The following is a 24332-nucleotide window of genomic DNA, read 5'->3' as shown; positions in this document are numbered from 1 at the left end:
AGTACAATGGTTAAATTAAATTATTGCGATCGCCTGCCTACAGGCGGTTTATTTTATTGTTGGTATTGTTATAAAAACTGAATAAAATTCAATGAATACATATTTTTTCAGTGAATGCACACCTACACAGTGGATAGTTTGTACGTAAATGATAAAGAATAGCTCTCAGGTGCTCAATATCGAAAATATAAAATCTGTATGGAATATTAGAGCTGGTTTTCCTCCAAAGTTAACAATCATTCCTATGTTAGATTTTTATATAGGTTAGTTGCTATATAAGTTAATTATTTTTATCAAACGATGTTCCTTATTGTACATATACCAGTTCGGAATAATAATATTAGGAACAGTTATATTTTATTGAAACTAATGAGTTGTTTTAGTACTCACATATAATCGCATCTTACACAAACAATATTTTTTTGGTAATGAATTTTGATTTAAAATTATAAATTTTTCTAATTATTCGTAGAATTTTGGAATAATAGCATACTAGATTTAATCTAACTGTAAAATATAACAACAAATCAAAAAAGATACATATCAAATATATTAAATAAATATTAAATATCTTAATTTTTCTTTAAGTGTATTTATAGAAATACCAAATATAAAAAAAGCTAAATATAATTAAATTTAAAATATCTTTCTCCTTGAATATTTTCGCACACATCTCACATTATGTAGATCGGTACCCAAGGACAGGAAGAACAAGGGGAGCGTCTTATCTATAGTGCTAAAATGCACGTATCGCAGATTCTATCGTCTTTATACTCCCTTAGCTACCTACCTTAGGGTCCTGCGGGAGGTCTTTGTCCCAGATATCCGCCGAAGTCGTTTCGGCTCGTGCCAATGGCACCGAAATTTCATATAATTCATAATTCGACCATAAATTCCCCGCGAGCAGAGTGCGAATTTATTGCTAACCGGAGGGATCCGTTTCTGCATTTTAATGTCCCCGACCGCTTACTACTACTTGGTTTCAGACTTGAGGCAGTTCTTTGGGGGAGCTAGAGAGTTACAATGGTTTGACTGTGCGGGCTAAGTTCAAGCCGATATTACGGCCTTAAAGTAGCCTTAAACGGTTTCTCAAGTGCACTTGTTAGAATCGAAAAACTTTGCGCGGCGTCGCTGTACCTAGAATCGTTTAAATAAATTCCAGGTCCAGGACGAAAACTAGCAATAAACGATTGCAGGTTTTAGTTGTTTGTAGTTGAGAATTAATTGCTCGATATTGTACTAGATGAACACAATTTTAGTACCTCATTTTCGTCGTAATTTTGCCCTATTTTTATTATATAGTAATATATTCCATACATACAATACACGTTTGTTCTATGTTACACAACCAAGACACAATGCGGTGTCCACCAATTCTGGAACGGAATAGGTTTATTGCTACTCCAAGGATAATTGTTGTGTGCGATTAATGTGATCACATTTATTAGGCATTTTTATTAGTCGGTCATATATTTAGTAGATACGTAGTAAAGTGTATTATCAGAAAATATGGGTTAAACTAGATATATGTTTACATATTATAAAAAAAACTTATCAACGGGAGCAAAAGTCAGGTAGTTTTTTGTATTAAAACTGTTTTTTATTTTAGTTTTTATTAAATTGAAAATTTAATTTAAAACATTTTTGACTTTTTCTCTATGAAAGATTTTTTAATAGTCAAATAGGATAATAAATCATTTATCTTAGACAGTTTTATGACAGTTTTTATGTTCTCAAAAACCCATTTCTTATATATTATATTAAAGATTAAAAATACATCTTATTTTTTTAACAGTTTTTCTTAAAAATTTTCTAATAAAGTTTTAAATAGCAGCTATCAAATCAATATTAGTAGAAAGTTCGTTTTTGGGGTCTTTTGATGATAGTCAAAGATCATGAATGTCTTATGATATGTTCTTTTGTAATATTTTTACTATAGAATCTACTTTAAAACATAATTGATTTAAGCAGATTGGAATATTAGTCAAATTGTTTTCACCTAAATAAATATATTTAAATATTATTGTGGGACGTTGTTCAAATCGATTTTATTTTATAAGGATAATCTTAATATTATTTTTTATCAAATCAAAGAAAAGACAATTTTTTAGTGAGAGATTCAATACTTAGTAATGTAATTTGATAATTGTTTTTAATCAAAACATTAAAGAACGGTGGAGTAGAGCACCCAGAGTTGCACAATAACCACGCATATTTTCAAAAGCCATAAAAAATATAAATACTTTAAAACTCAGTTTAAAAAAATATTGACTTTGGATCGAATAAACATTGAAATTATTGCACGTTCGCTAAATGCGATATCTTGAGACAAGATTTTACTAGGGGTGCATTAGGGGTATATTGCAAATATCTGTCAAATTTACTTATATATTATTTGTTCAAGCTTCTTAAAAGGATCATTAAAAAATATTGGATAGTACGTTATCGCATTGACTGAATACTCATCACTAGAGATTTATATTTTGAGCAAATTGTGGTAAATGGTGAAATTCATAAAATATGTAACCATTATATTTTTTTAACTATTAAGCTCGCTAGCTTTATTGTGTAATAGTAGTAGATATATAGACAAAATATTTCAGCCTATATACAAAATTATCGTTGCTTCAACAATAGCGCACACCCACCTTATCATGCTCTGAAGGCATGAACACTTTTGATCGAAGCTCGCGCATAGTACAACGCAACATTTAGCAATAAACAAACGTTTTACGACGTTTAATGGCATATCCGAGGGCGTGTGTATTTTTTTTTACTTCGAAATTGTATACATCATGGCAGAATGTGCCGTGACAAGTGGACGTTTCGCATACGGGAAACGTAAAACGGCCCGACCGGGATACGTATTACGTACAACGTATATAGTTAGTACATATATACGTACGTGCATTCGTACGTGGAAAACGTAATTGCTCTATAAAGTCGGCTAGGCGGATGAATTATTTAAAATATTATTTTAAAACCACGTACCGCCTTTTGCGCGCCATCTGAACGGCTCAATTGCTTTTTTTTTTGGGAAAAAAATTGTATTACATACATGTAATAGCGACTGAAACGGGATTGAACTGGTAAATGTGAGCGCAAAAGAAACAGAGGGCGTATGAAAAATTTAATATGATACAAAAATATGTTTAGCTTGTGTCTAACATCATCTGATATATTTGTAGTGCAGCTTGATTTTTTTGTAAAATGTAATACAAGAAAATAAAAAAATATATTTATAGAGGCTAATTTTGCGTAGCAAATTAATTTAATAATCATTCATTTTAATGTATAACATATAAGCATAATAATTTAGTTGTAATAAATTAAAAAAAATATGTTTTAACCGTTCCTAATTTGGGGTAGCTTCTTGAACAATAATTCTGTTAATATTTTTTATTTACAAATTAGTGGCGACCAAAGTGTAAAAATAGCAAAATTTCAATGCGAAGCAATAAAATATGACCAATCAATGAAAATTCTTGTGAGTCACCCATACGTTAAAATTAAATTTAAAACTCTTTCCAAATGAGACAGAAAAATACATAGGTAATAGTGTAAAAATAATAATAAAACAATTATCAGAGCTATATCATCAAAGAAAGAAAGCAGTAGCATAAAAAACATTTATTATTTTATATTTTAATAATTAGAAATAAGCACGCGACAATAGATCAAGTACATATAATAACTGACGATATTGAAAAAGCTCTTGAATAGAATATTTATAATTCAGAAGTTTTGAAGCGAGATTCTAAAACTGAATAAGAAGTCCCGCAATAATACCGATTGCAATATTACCGAAATTTTCAATACCGGTATTTTTAATTAAATTGACCGAAAAAATAATCCCAATACCGCTAGCATGATTCACTGCGTTTTACTGATAATAGCATAAGCAAAGCATTCGAATGCCCCGGCAAATATTTTTTCGATAAATAAAATATTTTATTTACAAATTATTGTAATTAAAAGATTTTCATTAATTACAGAAAAAATATTTTCGAAAATTAGCACATCAAATCTTTCTTCTTTTGGAACAATAAATTTAGGACAAACTCGTCTTTGATTGACCGCTTTTGAATGCCTCCTAAATTAGTATACAAGGGGCCAAAGGACCACTCAGAAATTTATTGCGTATTATTTTATTATATCACTTAATAATTTGTCAGTTATAATTATTCGTAAGAATGGGAAAAGAGTGCCTAGAAAATTATAAATCTAATTGTTCAAATTGCGAAATATTTTTTTATAAAAACATATTTATATCACTAATGATATAAATGTTATTAAGATGTGATTTATTTTATTTATTTTATTTTAGTTTTTACATATCATTTATTTTGGAATATCTCAATTATGTGTATTTTCGAAATAATAATCTTTTGTATACTTATTTTTTTATATACATGTTAAAAGTAACATTAATTAATTTTGAGTTATAAATTTTTATATCAATATTATAGAATAAAAAATATGTAAATATTACATAACCATTTTAGTCCCAGACAATTTGGCCCAACATATGCATTTTTTGTATAAACAATACATCATTTTTTCCAAAACTTTAAACATTTTTTGTATAGTCTCAATAAAGAGTAATATTATTTAGTTGTTACAACAATTAAAAATAAGATAACATTTTTCATATTTTTTTACTTAAAAAAATAAAAGATCAAGTTTGTTGTAAAAAAAAACACCTGTCACTACATTTTAAATATATGGTTTAGTACAATATATTTTCAGTTGGTAACAGAAAAAAATTACACTGTATTATTTTCTAATGAAAAATATTATTTTTTCAAAGAAAAACATACATTTTATGCAAATTTTTAAAATAATTTTAAACTTAAAAATAATTATTGCGATTTAATTTTTGCTAATATTTAACTACTATGTTAAGTGAAGCATACTCTGTGGTCTATTTGGGGAAATATATATCTGAATGGAGATGAAAATAGAAGATAGAATTTTTGTATGCAAAATCTAAAAGTAATGTAAAAAATGTAAATACTACAAGAAACAAATAAAGAATAATGTTATTTTTTAGGCTTTTAATAATGTTTTATTAAACCAAAATTATTTAAATTAATCTAAATATAATATATTTACGATAAAATATTCAAGTCATAGTAAACTTGACTTAATATATTTTTAGAAGTAATATCTTGTATTAATAAGAACAAAAAAAAAATTATTTACTTTAAAAAAAATATACGTCAAAAAATTTATTGTGAAGATAAATTTTACATTAGATTAAGAAATAATTATTAATAAAAATACAACACACTTTATCGTTAATAAATATTATTATTAAGCGCTTAGAAGGAAGCTTTTAATATTTTTATTAGATAAATTTCGATAAGAATAATTGTGTTGGTTTATTATGAATAAATGTTAAAAACATTATATAATGAAATTTATTAAGTTCCTAGAACTGCAATATGCACTTAAGTTAAACGAAATACTTTTCACTATTGCATTTAAATTTATGTTGCTGAATAATAATAAGTATTAATACATTTTACAATTTTAGATAGTATTTTTAATGATAGCTACATTTTAATTACACAGCTTTTAAATAATACATTTCGTGTTGCTAAAGTGTGCGTGCTTAACATAGACACTATAAATAATATTCATATCTTTTAATGTAGAAAAATATTATAATTTACGTTAGCAAGCTATTACACATTTTATCACGTGATATTGACTCATTATAGGATTGTTTATTTCTTAATTTTATGTACATAAATTTCGACCACTCCCTTTATAAATTCATATAAAAAGCTCACATGATTTGTTTTATTTGATAATGGTGTAATTCACTTTATTTTATTTTTTAAAAATAAACGATTCAATCAAAAAGTTATTTGCCCAAATCAAAATTATAATACATAAATCGATTCCCAAACACAATGTATTGTACATAAATAATTCATTTTCAGCGATTGTTTGTTCATAACCGCAGTATATACAAACGTATATTCATTACATGATTGGTATCAATATCCAAATATTTATTGTGGCATTAGTTATTTCAGTAAATTTGGTATAAAATAATTTATACGAAGAAACTAAGAACAGAGTTAAAAATGATAAAACAATTTTGTAATTTAACTTAAATCAGATTTTATAATGAATTAAATAACAGTATTAAAGCATGTGTTTTATTAATATTTATGTAAATAACAAAGCTGGGATTTTATAATTAAAATTGAATCACAGTAGAAAAGCAGAAGATGGCTTTACTTTAAAAATACATTTGAAAAAATACTCTCGATAGAATTTACATATTATTATTTAGCTCCGAGAATTTTTCCTGTTATGTAAATTGTATACGCGAATGAACCTTTATTTTATGTCAATTAGGAATAAAATAAACTGACGCTGACATCGAATAAAATGAAAATAGCCACACGAAGTATGGTATTTTTACCCTTTGCATATTTTATGCATTCCGTTTGCATTTACGTTTGATGCTCGAAGCATCGCTCATCATATATTTAGAAATTTATATTTATACATTTTAAAATATTACCTTTTAATAGTTAATTAATGTATGTTGAAATAAATATGTTTTTATTAAATGTAAACTTGCGATTTTTTACTAATCAGCAGTGCAGGATTATAATATACAACACTACTCAAAAGTCATCTAATTTATAATAATAAAAGTATTAAAGTAAGTTCACAAAATCTCCTAAAAAAATACCGATGTGTATTTAGGCAGGATAGATTAACTATTGACCAAAAATATGTGGTAAAAGCCGACCTAACATTAGGTTTTGTTAAAAAAATAACTTTCTTTTGAACAATGAAAGTCAATATTAAAACGCCTGACAGTTGCTATTGAGTAAGACATTGTCATACAAAATGTCAATGCTTCAACAAGTAAGAGTTATTTTTGGCGTAATTTTATTGCAAGAAGATTATCATTTATGAGGTATATCAATTTTATGGGATATACATCCAAAACATTTTTTAAACATAGGGAGCATGGTTTTACTGGTTGTGTGGCAGTTTTTCTTAAGCTAACGATTTGTAAAGATAAAGTATTTGGCGAATATTAAGTATTTGTTATTTAGTTCCTATTTCTTTAACTAATCCATCTCGTTTTGTTGATATTTTCCAACCTCTATAATAATGAAATCGTCCTTTTATAACATATAATATCATTTTACTGGTATGTGATATACGCAATTGTTCTACAGTGCATTTTTTGTTGAAATAAAGTTCATTAATAATTTTAACTCTAACTTCTAGAGATTTTTTTATCTTAGATTTTTTATAAATCTCTGCAGAAAAGATATCAGGTAAGATAAAACTCGCGACTCGTAATTTTATCGTTTGTAATAAATATTTAGTTTAATTTGTATTTGTATTTGATTCTATTTCAGCGCAAAAATTATGTATGTATTTTTTCTTGGCATGCTTACAGTTTTTCTTAACTTTTCTGTTAAGATTTAGATCAAATATTTTTTTATAAATATAAGGGGGTAATTTTGTGAGTCTATCTGATAAAACTGTTTGTCTGATTATAGATAAAATGGAATTTGTAAATGCAGGATTACAAAAGAGAGTAAGGGGTTGAAATGTACTTACAAACGATAAAAAAAATCACTTTTAAAATACTGGTATATTATATAAAACACAACAATAAGATTGTAATGCAATTTGTAATAAATGCATATATCATTACTTTCTTTTCCATTAATACAATATTACTTTGCCATAGTTTGAAAATATAAAACGAGGCGAAAATATTGCATTCGTGAAGGAATTTTGTACATCATTTACCGTCTTGGGCAAATAATAAAAAAGTTTGAGCAAAGGGGCAAGTACTCTATTGAAGCATCAGACCTAAAAAATACCACCCTTTCTAAATCTCCATTTCATTAAAATTTTCATGAACTTCCCTCTACTCCCTATTTTTTTTTAATATAAATCGTACATTAGATACATGCTAATCAATAAAATCGTTTTATTTTCGTCAATGAAAATAAAAGTAAAACGTTGCAGGTAACCAGAGAACCGAGAAAAACACTCACAGTTTCCCAATCTTTGATTCGTCCAAACACTGACTTGTTTTCCCTGTGCCAATTTGTCATGTGACTTTTTCAACCGGAGCACAAATCTAATTTATAGTTTGTTATTATGTTTACCAACCGCCGAGAAAATATATGGCCAGTTGACCAGCGGTAGGTAACGCGCCATCGAATAATAAATTACGACCTATACAGGGGGCGGCGAAAGTCGAAAGTGAAGACCTCAGGGGACGTGGATGGAAGAAAGGGCGAAGAAGTGAAAAAAAGTTAAAATTACTCCGGTCACGTATCGAAAACAAATGATGTACAATCGACCCAAAAAGAATACCCCTAGAAGGAGGTATCGGCGTAGAGAGATGGAAAAATGGGTGGTGAAGGAGCCGATCGGACTCAGATCGATACTCTAATGTATGCTAATGTATTCCTGTGTATTCTTGGATGTATACAAGTGCGTATATGTGCTTTCGGAATTGCATTTATTTGATTAATCGCGATATATTTAGTACGTGAAGAAAAATAATATTTTACAGTAGCTTAAAAGCAAAAATATCTAATATATATTGAATATTTTTTTTAACCATTTAAAACAAAATCTTAATGGTTTTCACCTAAACATTTTTGTAGTGATTTTTTTTCAACGATTACAATATCTACGTTGTCAGAATTATAAATAATAACAGGAAATAAAAAATACTTTTAGTTAAAAATATAGCTAGATCATATTGTAGATATGTATATATATATATACATATTTTATTTAAGTAAAATCTGCCTCAAATTTTAGTATATATATATGTTTTGTTATTGAATAATAATCGATACCTAACGTAAATATTTAAAATCATGCTTATTTATTATAAAATATATTAAAGGAAGTAAATTATGGATAATTATCTGTTAATGTAGCTGTTCATTTATAATTTATATATTAAAATTCGTTTATATATTTAATAGGTATAATACAAGTCGTGACACATTGTTTCAACAAATTTTGACATATTAATACGGCGTTAATACAACTAACCCAATTCAGAATCACGATGACAAGTCAAATAAACGTTTGTTGTTGATTTCTCACTATTTGTTAAGTTTATAAGAAGCTTAAAAGATAAAATAGGACTCATGTTTTTAAAATCCTACAAAAAAGTCAAATAAAAAATAAATTTAGTAATTATTTAAATTAATAATATATAGACTATTCATAAATTCACACTTTAAAAATATATTTTTAGTTTTTAGTGTTTATACTTAAATTTGAGTTTGGTATTGTCGTAGTCACTGGTTCTTTGAATCAGTGGGTTAATATTGATTCGCGTAATATTTTTTATTGCTATCTGCTTTATTTATAACAATGTTAGGAATTTAATAGAATTTTTTTGAAGATATGTTACATAATAATTTCTTTTGTTAAATATTGGCTTTCTGGCCGCAATAGCAGAAAGCTCTTTGAACCTAATTTACGCTATATGTTCAGTGAATTAAAGCTTGTCGGGATACATTGCTAAGTATTGAAAAAAATAGAAATGTCATTAGTATATAGAATTAACAGAAAAGTCTTAAATTTTACACTGTTTCGAGAAATTATTTTTTAGTGAAACAGCATATGTTGACCTTTGAAGTATGACCGGTTAAAATGTAGATAACTTATAAATTAAATAGTCGGACCAAATGGTGTCGAATGCTTTTTCTATATCTATCATTTATAATCCTGCACCATTTTTCTTTATAGTCGTTAAAAATTATTTTAATAATTAAACAAAATTATTTATTAGAAATTTAACCAATAAAATATTATTTCAGGCACGATTAGATATTTTTTGCAAGAATATTTGATTAATGGAACGTTAATTGTTCGAAATTATATTTTTTACCAGGTTATTCATATAAATGGAAAATACCCAAATATTTACACTTATTAAATATTTTAAATAAAGAGTAAAAGCTATTAAAAATAAGTTTTTGTATCCTGATGATGAATTTGTTTAAGTATATTTAAAAACCTTACATTTTTAATACATTAAATATATTTTTTAAGGTGATAAAAATAAAATAAAATATTAAGACTTCGTAATCAAAACCTTTATGTAAAAAAATATTTTTAGTTACTTATTTTTATAAATAAGTTTGCCTTAAATTAATTCATTATTTATTTTTCAAGCTATATATGTAATATATGCATTATATAAAACAGGTTTGCTTACGAACAGCGTTAAGAAGTGTTTTCTCAAGTTAGCACGTTGACGAGACTCAAGGAAATTATATCCCAGCATACCTTGTAAGAATTTTTTAGAAGGTATGAAGTAAAAAAAGATAGTATTAATATTTATAATACCATCTATCTAAGGTATCTAAGAAACATTTTCGGACCTTTTTCAATTAAAGTAATACAATTGCATAATTTGGCAACTAGACCAGAGAAGCATGCTCAAGATATTCTAGTAATATGCACTAGAATATTAAACAATATACATAGTGCCCTCAAGCAACTCAAATTCCTAAAACTTTAAGTATTGAGCGTATATTTTTTATATGCTGATGAAATCTGTTGTACAATTGAAATATAATATCTAAATTGATTATCACTTATGTGCAATATAGTATATTTATATTGATTTTTTTTAACATATTTAAGAGGTATTTTATCATTTTTGGCTGCTAAATAATAATCTATTGGTGGATGATCACATATATTTTAAACATCAATTAATGTATTTTACAGGCGAAAATTAGTAATTTAGATTTACGAATAACTTTATATTTATTAGCAATAAACATAACAAAAGACATTTTGGCGGATGGGTGATGACGCGTAGCAATTACTCACAGATTGCATTGCTGCTGTTTATTTTTTTTTAATTGATATAAATGATAAATATGAGAGATTGGCGGACGAGGCACCGCTAGTAGTCGTCTTCTCGTTGAGGCCGCCAAAGATTGTGCTTCTCCCGTCAGTGTTACCAGATTGCCATCTAGTTTTCGCCATAATAAATAAATAAATAGGCTCCCCAAAAAATAAATAAGACAAGATTAGAAATTTGAGTAAGTATGGATTTACCAATGTACATATTTAGACGCCCTTTCTATTTTTTTAATTAGGAAATGACTTTCCCAAAAATCTTTTTAAAATCATTATAGATGACATTTACTTGATTGCATATATTAATATTTTTCGTCACAAAATTGGAAAAATATAGCATATTATTTGCTACTGATCTATATACAGGTATACGATTTATTTTATTAATGAATTATACTTTGATGTGGTTAGAAACATATTTTATGAAGTAAAACATATTATTATTATTATTATTATTAAACAAAATTCCGCTTTGAATTACCGAATCACAGAACAAACCTCTCATTTGACAAAATCACAAAATATCAAAGGCATTTGAAACACACTGCCAGCACAAAATTGTTTAGGTTAAAGTTTGGTATAATTTTAGCGGAGATAAAAATATATTTTACTTAACAAATATCTCGCATTATTTTTGAGAATCGGTTTTATTTCATGTGATATGATCACTTATTTATTCTAGCTACAATATTTCATCAGGTTATTTATTTATATAAAGATAATTCTCAGGTGAAAACAGTTAGCGTTCAATATATATACAGAAATTTTATTCTGTGAAAGCATTTTTGGAATTCCACAGAGTGTACCGAAAAGGTCACCGATTTTTAGTATTTTTTCCCGTTGATAATACCCATTCCTGTTAAATTTCAAATACCCTAATGGTACCATTTCGGAAATCTCGCAAGCCTATTAAAAATAATCGTCGGGTCCGAGAACGAATATCACTTTTAATTAGGGTTCATCCACGCAAATGGCCCATTGAAAATGAGCAACACGAGAAAGCTAAGTGATATCGCGCCAAAATTAAATTGTGAAAAAATGTAGTGGCGTATATAACCCAGAAACCGCGAGGGCACCATAAGCGTGATTTATGAATGCTTTTTTGGATGACGTTTTTTTTTTTTTTTTAAAAAGGGTCATAATTTTTGGTATGAAAAAATCTTCGTGGCACGCCAACAAAACGCGAACGCTTTGTACAATACAATAAATTAATGTGCATACGCTGCGGTTGTGCAGATTATGTTTGCTTTAGTTAATGTTGTGTGTACGTAAAAATGTATTCGTACATGTGAAAATACATGTATGCAAGGTTCAGCTTGCTTTTGTAATAATATACTGTATAATGTGTACGAATACATTAAAATTATATTTAATTTTTTTTGCGTATTTTAGAATATTTCATTAGGCTCATAATAATTTAATTAAATATAAAGAACTCTTAAATAATTGAACTTTTTATTATTTATAATAAAAATTAAAAGTCGTTATGACTATTCCTTACATGTTTTAATAAAATAAATTTGTGTTATTTAGTTGTTGGGATCACAATTAAAACGCTTTGCTCAAATACGGATCATTATCGATTGTTATAAAGATTGAGTCAAATAATTTTTATTAATAAATTTGGTAAAATAAGCATCATAAAATAATAATAAAATAATAATCATAAAATAATAATCATTAAAATAAATTTGGTAAAATAAGCCTCAAAATTTTTAAAATGTAACTTGTCTAAGATAAGGTAAATCTGAGAATAAATCCTTGATTTGGAGGGATAGCAGCACTAATCACACAATTGTTTTAATGCTTAAGATTATGGACATTGATAACGATTTAAAATAGGCATTCACAGACGGAGTTGTATCAACAGTATGGCTGTGAAACTGTGGTACAAAAGGTGAAGGAAAACCACTGCACTAATCTCCCGAAAACATCCAGCATAACGAGTAAACCAAAAACTATGGCCCTGAGTGGACCCTTAAATGGGACAAGGGTGCAAAGAATCCCGGACTTGAAGTGGTGAATATTCAACGAATAGATACCTGAAACGTACGAACCATATTACAAGCGGGTAAATTACAAAATTTTCAACTAGAAATGACAAAAAATAAAATACAAATCCTGGGCGTAAGTGAAGAAAGATACTAAAACTAATGGATGTTTAACATATTATTTAGGACACCCAAAGAGCAAACATATAAATAGTGTTGTCATTATCTAAGGAGAAAATCTCAAAAATGTGTTAAAAATTTTATACCATTATCTGAACGCGTTATGATAATACTATCAATGTCAATAAAATACAGGTAAACGCTCCTACAGCTTATAAAGATAACGGGGAAATGAAAAAAATTATCAGGAAATCAGAGATTTATTCGAATATACTAAAAAAACTACTAAAAAAACATAAGTATAGGTGATTTTAATGCAAATTTTGAAAATAAAGCAACTCCGGAAATAACAGGATGTTTTAGATTAGGAGATAGAATTAAAGAGAAGAGTGATCAATTAAATTTAACCAAGAATATTTTTGTGGCGACCACACAAACAGGTCCACACACAAAAAAGGGCAATTGTCTCATTGTTAATGACCATGACCAAAAATGTTCATGCAATAACAATGAGATAAATATCATGGCACGCGAGGGATTTCTTTTGACCACACAACAAGAGTCGTTAAGAGAATCCCTATTGTGACAAAACAATCAATCACCACATTGCACACCCTTTCCGAAAAATGTGCAAGTCTGGACAAGCAAAAAACTCGCTTTCGAAAATGAAACATCCGATTTCTCAAGTTCTACGAAGCGACTACAGCAATTGGCTAGAATGCCGATGCACAATCGCAATTAAACAGCAAGCGTACAACCTCTAAAGGATATAAGCCCGGACTTCGAGGAGGAGAGGGCAGACGGCCTGAGGCAAGAAATGGGCAGAGACAGCCAACAGCCATCCGGAAAAACCAGCCACGCGCCCTCACTGACAGACCAGAAGATCATTCCTGGAACTCCCGAAACTACCAGACGCTCAAAGAGTCACACCTGACACTCGCCGCACGCAGTCACAAGAGCTCAGAGCATCATCTACGGCCATCACCCCCTGCGCCACCTTCACCTTCATCGCGAGTAATTGTCCATTTGTCACATGTAAATATCACTTAATAAAAAGTCCATCTAGATTCACACAAGAGTATCATTGGCCGCGAGGTTAACCACCCTTAGGGCTACGCCCCCTAAATTTAATTTTTTAATATGACACCAGAAAAAAAAGGAGAAGACATTTATTTCAGATTTAATAAAGACAATAGCCTATAAAAATCTTTGTGTACTGAATAATGATGCTTGTAAAAAGCAACGATGTTTTTTTACACCATTTTCATTAAAAAAAATATTAAAGACCATGGCAAGGTTTTCTGAAGGTAATACTTAAGATCAAATTACAATTGACAATGTATTGAACTACCACAATTTGTCACTGATTATGCACTATAGACGCTTAATTTGAATGTTATAAGACATCACAACTTCCTTCGATTCTCATTGATATATTATTTTATAAATTATCACAAGTAAATACATGAATTATTTATTCTAATATGTTTATTTATTTGATTAGCGTATATATTACACGCTGTATCAAAGACTTTTGATGTTGAAAAGAAGTAAATCTATACCTTTTATAATAAACTAGTCGGTAATGTTCAGCTGTAACACTGCTAAATACTTCTCACGAAAATTTAATTAAGTATTTTAATATCAAGAGAGGTATTTAATCACTTAAATATTATATTAATAATATTTTATAAGTAAAGAAGTAAATCTTATTTTTTATGTTTTTTTATAAGCTGACTTAAAACTTTCATTATTAATTTTTAAATAATAAAAGTCGGTATCAAAAATATTAAAATAAATATTTTATCTTTGGTAATGGCCAACAGTCAGAATAGATAATAGAAAGCTCTTCGAGTGTTTGCTTTTAAAGAGACGTTATCGTTTCTCGTTATTCGTTCGCAAAGGGCAAACGACATTGGCCGATAGTCGTAACGTGATATTGTTATCCTTGTTTTATATCACTGACAGACACACATCCCGGTCTGTATCTAAAGGACCTCAGAGGCCGTAAATTGACCCTAATTCGGTCGAAACGAAACTTTAATACGGGTCGATGTTATATAACAATTTTTTACGAATACGAAATAGCAAGCTGCTCTACGAGCTTTGAGCTTTGAGAGCTATTTATTTTAGTTTAGAAAAATACTCGAAATAAAATGAATTTAATTAAAGATAAATTAATTTAAGTGTTGAATTACATTGGTGTGTGTATAAGTTAATTTGTCACAAATATAGACATCGGTAAATAATCATAAATCACGCTAGTATATGAGGCATAATACGATACAGAATATTCATGCAAATTGCTCGGAAAATTTGAATGAAATTTATACATAAATTATGACAAGTTTCCTCGCGAATGTAACGACTGAGAGTTATAGTTGAACGAATGTAACGATTCGAGACATGAAACAAGAATTGTAAATGCTATTTTATTATTATTACGAGGATAATCATTGATCGTATATATTGGCAATTTAATTATATAAATTTATACTGTTTGCGTTGTAAAAAGTAATGTAAGTAAATGTTTATTTAGCATAATAAGACGCCGAAAAAAACGCATAACCTCTTACGTAAGATCCTTATTAAACATAAACGAAAGCAAAAAATACATATAAAATATAAACGTTTAAGGACAATGTTACATATGTATATGTCGTTTATTGCGATCCTAAAGGCTCGCTCACAAATGGCTCTTTGGGTATTTGAGTCCCTTCAATTCAACATTATAGTCAATAAACTATTTATTTATAGTTATTCCTATATTTGTGTGGAATGTTTTTGGTCAAATATATAGGACTGACACAAAAAGAAAACTATAATAAAGTAAGGCTATTTAGAACACTATCTTATTTCTATTTATAGAATGAACTTAAATAAATATCTTATATTAATAATATGTAATACAAATAGTTAGGTATTAATCACTTTCTATTTACATATGTACTCGCAAATAATATTTATTTTGGATTTTAAGTGTTAATTTAAATTACTTTACATTAATTTAGTCTTTGCAAAAAATTTAAACCTTTTTGTACATAACAGCCACGTGATAACTAATGAAAACAAATTGTTTTATTGTTAATACAATGCCATTAATGCTCATTAATTTATAAACATTATTTCGCTTGGCAAAACTTTGCTGTACATTTTTAATTTTATGTTCGCGTATGTGTGGTAAAATATGGTAAAAATAAATAAATTAATACCATACATTATAATTAATAAAAATATTAAATAATTCTTAGTGGCGATTTTTCTTTATATATTTAAATATTTATAATTTTAATACATAGCCTTAAACTTATTAAATATATAAACTGTATTTTAAAATTTATTAATAAATACTAAAATTTTATTTTTAACTAGTCATCTACATTAAAAATAAGATTATTATTTAATACAATATACAAAAAGTAATATTTACTGTAATATATAATAAATAAATTTGATCTAATGTTTAAAAGCTCAGAATAATAAATTAAATATTATGGAATTTTTTCTGCATAATTCTGCACAGTTTAAAATAAAAATTAAAACACAATAGAAACGTCAGATTTATAACGAAAATGGGAGAATTCAAGAAATATCTCGACTTCACTCCGAGTATCCAACAAAGTTAAAGTAGCTCAAACAATATCTCATCCCAAACAGTTAAGAGGTTATAAAGGAACGAGTGTCGTGCATCATATATGTATAAGTACTGAATCACTAACACTTATATAAAAATAATAAGCGTTTTATATACATGTGTGTATAAAATACAAAGCTACATTTTAAACTTCTGCGACTCGTTACGCTTAAGCTTTTATTTATTAAACGTAAACGCCAAAGTTTGGCACTTTAATTTTTCCGAGTCACACACACACTCTCTCGGGTTGTTTGTTCGTATATATTATAAAATACACCTACACAAATACACGAGTGGAGAAAATATTTCATTTGTAATAAATCAAGCGAACCAGCGTGTTCGTTTGGTGAGCGAACTTATTTTTTTCTTCGGGTATATTCCTTCGTTGAATCCCTTGAAGGGAATGCTCGCCGGCGGCGAAACGAAATGTAATGTATTCTAAAAACGTTTCAAAACGGCAAAATATTCAATTACGTTTTGATTCTGTAGTATGTCTTACGTTCTTTTCGTATATACCGTATACCACGCGGAGAAAAAGAAAGGGCAGCGTTGCGCTTTAATTGAAACGGTACGAGAACACAACGCCGAGAATTGAGAATAATAAAGTTAAATTCAACGAACGAAAGTAAATGCAAAAGTCAGAGTAAACCCTATTCACGCGTTTATGTGTATATGTGTGCGTATAAGTGTATGAATACGCTTAAGGTAGAATAAGCAGAGAATATTTTGCGCTAATACCCATAATAAAACAAGCGTTAAATAAGCCTAGACCAGGAGTCGGCAAAATGCGGCTCGTGAGCCATTTGTGGCTCATATGTTTTTTTAAAAAAAATTATCTAAATTTGAAATAAGCGTATATTTATTTAATAAATCATATATTTACTTATATTTACTAAAAAAAAAAATTATTGTCAAATTATGAAATTTATTTGATTACTATCTAGTCACTAATTGGATTAATTAAAATTCTCACGCTAAAATTTTTTCTCCCCTTCGCTCTATATTTAGCTACGCAGCAACAGTTGTGATGCTAAGTATTGAAAAGTCTATCTGTACCCATTCTCACAAATCCAGTCATGGCCTACTTGCGATTTTATATTTTTCATTTGTATACATATATGTACAGAGCATAACATCGCAAAAAAAAATACACATTTTTTTCTTCAATAATACCATGATGGTTTGACTATAAAGCGGCTACTAAATTTAAGTACCTGGATGGTTAAAAAGTCGTTTTGCTTTTGTATGTGATACTTAAAACAATTATATAACAAGCACTAATGATTAGATTGTACATTTGATTTTGTATGTAAGTTTTCTAAATTTCGGGATTAAATTTTTACTTTCTTAAGTATACGCGTCGATGGGTCTCAAGGAAATCGTATCACAGTATATATTCCTAAAATTCTAATAAAAGTAAGACAGTTGCGTTATTTGGCAACAAGAACAGAGAATCATGCTAAATTATACATGGACTGCAGTGCCCTTGAACTTTCCAATTAATACGCGTTTTGCAAGATGAATCACAACATCTTTAAGGGTTTATTGTATGTGTTTTCTATATGTTTATAAAATTGGTAGTCGATTTAAAAAAATACACCTAGGGCCTTTAAAACTGCTTAGCAATTTACTACATGGTTTGCTATTCAAAGTTTAATAATCTTTTTGTTTTAAAATATGTCATAAAATGGCATTTTTGAAGCTTATTTGTAATTTAATAACGATTTTCAGTAGCAATTTTTTTTTACAGTTCACAATGAAATATTTTTAAGGAATTAATATCATCGCTGAAAAATATATATTTGTAACTATAAATTGCCATATTACTTAATAAAAGTTAATGACTTTGCAAGATTCAAAAGTCATCACTCTGGAATATGATGTATGGTTTTTAGTTATATATTTATTGACGCCTATAAATCAAGTTTGAAATTTGATATATAATTTTAGAGACACTAGAAATCTGTGTTAAATTTACACGCATCAACCAGCGCGATTAAGAAGTATTATAAATCAGTAATTATTGACCTGAAATACCTGGGTTAGAATCCCATATGGAACTTAGTGTTATTTAAAATTTATATAGGGTCTTTATTATATACATATTATTGTGATATATTAAGGTCACTAAATAAAATATAACTTTCTGTTGAAAAATTGCATTTCACCATCATATCAGTTTCTGACTATTTAAAATAAGAAAGCAAATATTTAAAAAAACAGTATTTGCCGACAAATTATCTTTAAAATTCACTTATAAGAAATTGGTAGTTTTTAAAAATATATTAAGAAAATTGGTGTTAAGTTCTTAAGTGAGCTTTCACTATCAACAATCAACATAAATAATAATTATGAAATAAATAAAAAACATAAAATGAAACGTAAAGCAGTTAAACGTATCTATTAAATTTCAGTATTAATAATATTTTAAGAGCAAAATTTTAATTAAATATGTGCTAAGCAATTAATCAATTCTAGCAGATTTCAAAATAAACCGTTATTACTAATTAAACTTTAAAATAAACTATGTTTTTTAAAGCTTTAAAAGCAACTGACCTTTGTATTAAATTAACCTGATTAATACATATTTATGCTACGCATTTAAGCAATCTTAGTTTTGTAATATTCATTTTTGGTTAATTTAGTCAATACGACTTTTAAACTTTACTTCTGTATACAAACAAGGTATATTTTTATTAGGTATTTGCGAGTAAAAAATAAAACATCCTTCAGTGGTAAAAATCCTGCATCTCAGATAATACTAAATTCGTATTTAGACATGGCAAGCATTTTAAATAAATCATGTCTAAAATACTATGGAATGCAATAAAGATGATCATCTCATGGGTCCTTAAACTACTTTTATTTACAATATATTATAGTCATGACAGATAATCGAATCTACATTTACGAAATATGTAAGAAATGAGCAATATGTAAGAAATGTTTAAAATTGCTTCAAGATTTTTCGGTTGATCAAAAATGTATTTGCTTCTAGGCGTCTTTCGATTTATTTCTCTGCTATTAAACTGAACCTTATATTTAAAAAAATGATTTATTAAAACAGTTAAGGCATGACTTTACTATTATAACCCTAAATCAAAGTTAAAGCCTCAATTAAAAGCAGTAAATAAAATAGGGTTTAGGGTATATACTGTTTTTTGAACGCAAAGATATTATTGCTCAAAAAAAATATATTTATGAAAAAATATATAAATATATTTAAAGCTGTATGTTTTGTCAGGATTACGTTCCTGCTTACGATGGCTAAAATTTGTCAATGCGGCTTTAAAATTCTACTTCATTCTTTAATACCACCACTACAGAAAATTTCACAGACCAGAAAATAATATTTTATCATGACATTAGAGCATAGATGTATCAAGTGTCTTAGACAATCTACCCTTTATACTAACATATATTTCAAACTAAATTAAAGCTTATCTTATTAATTATATAAACTAATCTAACCAATAATTATTTTTAAGGAACTACATTTATTTATATATTTCGAATAAAAGTAACGGGTTTAGTTTGGTTTTTACTACTCAGCAATAAGTTAAGGTTATGTTTTGATTAATCAACAATATATTTATATATTTAAGTCACGTGCTTCAGGTAGCGATCTAATAAGTGTGTTTCTTCTCTATCTTACAAAAACGGAATGACCCGATATGTTTCCGACACGATGCTAATGTAAAGATACGTGCAGAATGAGACGCGTTTATTTAAACACTAAATTTTCATTTCATCTCTGATGAGTGAAACATGAGTGACTCATAAAAAAGTAAGATCGCTATTGCAAATGATCGCAATAAAAGTATAATAATATTCATATATGTACATATGTATGTATACAGTAGCGTGCCAAAAAAAAATCATATTTTGTATAAAACTATTGTTCGTGAATTATTATGTTTTTTAAACTGTAAATTTTTTTAATAAAGAATCATAAAAAAATTAAAAATAAAGAAAATTAAAATGAATGATATCACAAATTAATTTTTGTAATGATTGAAAAAAAATATAAAATATTATATGATATCATATACCAATAATAAACAGTAATTTTGTGAATTATTATTATATTTATGCACCCCCTTTAGCCTTTAGTAACGCTAAGACAAAAAAAGCACGGAATAATTAAACGATTCAACAAAATTTGTCATGATCCTTTCGATCACCTATATATTTTTTTAATAGCTCGTTTTTAATCAGTTGTATTGATTTTTGTTTAATATGATCTAAATATATTCTATTAATTTCATTAAGGACTTTTATACATTTCTGTTTAATTCTGAAATATTTAAGTAATGGTTACCTTTGATTTAATCAATAGAAAAACAAATATTTTTACTATTTTTACTTAATGACAAGATTCAAAAACAATTCTAAATTCAAGCGTGAGTACAAAAACCACTAAATAAATGAAAAAAATACCTGTTTTATAATTCAGCGACTTTACTGTTTCGTCGGTGAAATAGACACCTTCCATTCCGGAATAAAAGCAACACACCCAAATGATTGGACGGTTTATAAATTGCGCAGACGCTTTTTATCGGCTAATATTTTTTTTTACAGGTATACGACTGCATTAACCTTCTTTCCTAAGCCACATATAAGGATTAACCAATTATTTTTATCAAATGTTTTGAAATTATTTTTTTGCACTTAAGCAAAAATATGGATGATTTAGTATTATATTTTAAAATATTTAAAGGCCTCAAAATATTTTTTAACATAGTATTTAAAATCCTTATAATCTTGAGAAGTTATTTTTTTGCACCATAGTATTTTTACATTGACTATTTTACATTTAAATGGAACACTATTTTAGGAAAGATATAAAGCATGTTTTATCCTCACTCAATTACCAAATGAATATACATTAAAAAAAAAATCCTTATCTATGCATGTCTGCAATTATTTTATAAAAATATTTTTTAATCTTTACGAGGCTTTATTTATTTTCACAAAAGGTTTTTTGCTACAGTTAATATTTATGAGACATTCGCACAAAAAGTATATACTAAAATTAAATATGATCTAATATATATTTACATGCTTAGTCTTGCGTGTATCTAAAAACGAACAAATATGCCTTAATTGTTGTATTTTGCTTGCCTGATTACGAGCGACTAGCACGATATTATAGGCGCGTATGTGTTATTGAAAAATAAGTGTACATTTTGATAAACATTTTATCAATTTAACTAATGCAAAGCCTGGTGACTCACTGTATAAAATTTTATTTATTTATTACATATGCTTTTCTATATAAATGTATAAATACGTGATTGTATATGTATGAATATGCTTTATATATATACACATACATACATTGTATGTATTTGTACATTTACAGTTTTACCCTTCCTGTCCAAAAGATTTCGCAAGTTCTATTGTTTCATGTGAATTTGCCGTGACCATATTCTCTACATCTCGTTTTGGCAATGAACCAAATACCAGAAAATGTATAAACCAAATTTCTTATTAATGAAACCTTAAGCAAAATACTACACGCAAAATGTTCGTACATAATAAATATACCTATCTAGCTTTCAAGTTAAACTACATATATGTATGATACTTACGTATGCTGTAGAATTTATATGAACAAAAAGTAATACATTAAAAATATAAAGCTCATTACTTATGTATTTATGTGAATTTATAATAAGATTGATGTCAAATATTACTTAAATATTTTATAAAAACTCATACTTTTAAAGTCTGCATAATTATTATTAAATCTTAAATAATAATTTTATCATATATCTTATTTTACAAAACCTATATTATGATCTACCTTAAACTTTAATATACGAAACCTTGACTTTGCGTAATAATGAATTAAACCCAATGCTAACTGAATTATTTAATTTATAATTTTATATCTTTTTTAAGAATTACTACATGTATTTCAATTCCTCCTTTTATAAATTGACGCTGTCGTAGATAGGTTGTCCTACAAATGGTTGGCTGGACTTCTGATTGAAAGGGGATTCTATTTTACTTACAGCGTGAGCAAAAAAACCAAAACGATATTTCAAATGCTGAATTTTGTGAACTTATATAATTTAAAAGAAATCATAGAATTGAGTATGCAGAATATTCTTAAAAAAAAAAGTGTTTGAGTCAAGATTTTGTTAATATTTGTCAGGTAATTTTACGCGTAGATACGTCAAAAGCATTTTTGTAAAAATATGGAAATAATATCAATACAATGTTAACAATACTACAATACCAGAAACTTGCGTTTTATAAAAAAAAATATTAAAACATTTTTCCTTTACAATATATTTCGCTATCTTAGCTTAAATATTTTATTACTAGATGCAAGATGAACTTTGTATCACACTCATACAATCAATACTAATAGATGGGCTTAATTTTGTAAACTTAAATAGGTTTAGAAACGTAAATTTTAATGCGTTTTATGTTTTGCATATATCATATAACGTTAAAATCGAGTTATTATGTGGCAAAAATTGATCAATAAAAATATAAATATGCCTAAAATAACGAACCAAAATGTCAGCTATTAATTTGGTTACATGAGCCTAAATGCATATATTCGCTTAAATATAATTATATAAAGTTGACGTTGAAACCGTTACATACATATTTTAGAATTGGCAGGCATATGATAGGTTATGAATTTAGCAATTGCCTGTGGCGTTAAAGCACTTGCTCTGTTTCTAATATATACATATGTATACATGTAGTTTTTCGGTGAACTGATTTTTTATATATATTTTAATATATAAATATACATTTTCGATTAATCCCTATTTTTATTAATTGAATTTAGAAAAGCTAAGAAAACTTTATTCGTCGTGATCGATCGGAATTTTAATTGAATTATTTTCTAATTTCGTTCCCACAAATACAATATAAATTTAAGATTAAAACCCAGATTATAGCATATCGTTTGTATTTATTATCACTTATCGTTTTATAGAAAGTAAATAAATTAAAAACTCCGCCCCGCGATCTAAAACTTTGACGCTGAATTTTAAATACCTAATTTCATAATCACCTGATAACGTGCGTGTTACATCCAAAAGGTCCAAATTCGATAATCCTTAACGTTCAAGCGATAGCACTTTTAATGAATATTTTTTACGTATACAACTGCTTTCGATTATTAAATAACTAATTGAAAAGAAAAGAAAATACTTTCAGATTCAGATTCGACACGAAACACACACAGAGTCGCACAATTCGATACGCACTTTCACTATCCACGCTTTTTGTACTATTTATGTTTTCATGCTGCCAATATCGGATGTCACACGCCAGGGGTTGTGAACCGGGGGGTCGCGTTCCGAGACCCCCAAACCGCCGGGGACGCTCAGCGCGACGGCCGACGCCAGACTGGCTAAGCTGTGCGGAAAAACGCGTCGTTTGCGCAATCTGAGGCGCAGCCGTCACTTACTACCCTTCGCTTTCGCGGAGGAGCGTCCCTTTAACCTTTTCGACTAGGAAGAAAGTGCGTCAACTTTTAAGGGCCGTCTTCATTATTGACACTATAAAATCTTCAAGGGCACCACAGTCGATGGCACTCGAGGGAAATAACGTGTTGAGTTATCTGTCACCGGATGGTTAGCATTCTGAGGCTTTACATCCCGTTTTGATTTAAGAAAAAAGTAAGAAATATTTAAAAAAAATAATAT

The 24332-nt window shown here is 27.8% G+C and overlaps 1 protein-coding gene across 1 annotated transcript in view; it reads right to left on the bottom strand.

The window, feature by feature from the left end:
• The window catches only part of Nlg3 (Neuroligin 3), a 370309-nt gene extending 346297 nt beyond the window's left edge, over positions 1 to 24012 (bottom strand). Inside the window, exon 1 of the mRNA XM_088189294.1 lies at positions 23696 to 24012. The gene's annotated coding sequence lies outside the window, so the exon portion shown is untranslated. The remainder of the gene's footprint in view (positions 1 to 23695) is intronic.
• Positions 24013 to 24332: the final 320 nt, after the last annotated feature.

This window comes from Plectrocnemia conspersa, unplaced genomic scaffold (assembly GCF_051122295.1).
Source record: "Plectrocnemia conspersa isolate PC_06_02 unplaced genomic scaffold, ASM5112229v1 ptg000008l, whole genome shotgun sequence".
Taxonomy (NCBI): domain Eukaryota; kingdom Metazoa; phylum Arthropoda; class Insecta; order Trichoptera; family Polycentropodidae; genus Plectrocnemia; species Plectrocnemia conspersa.
This window is presented reverse-complemented; position numbering and strand designations above follow the sequence as displayed.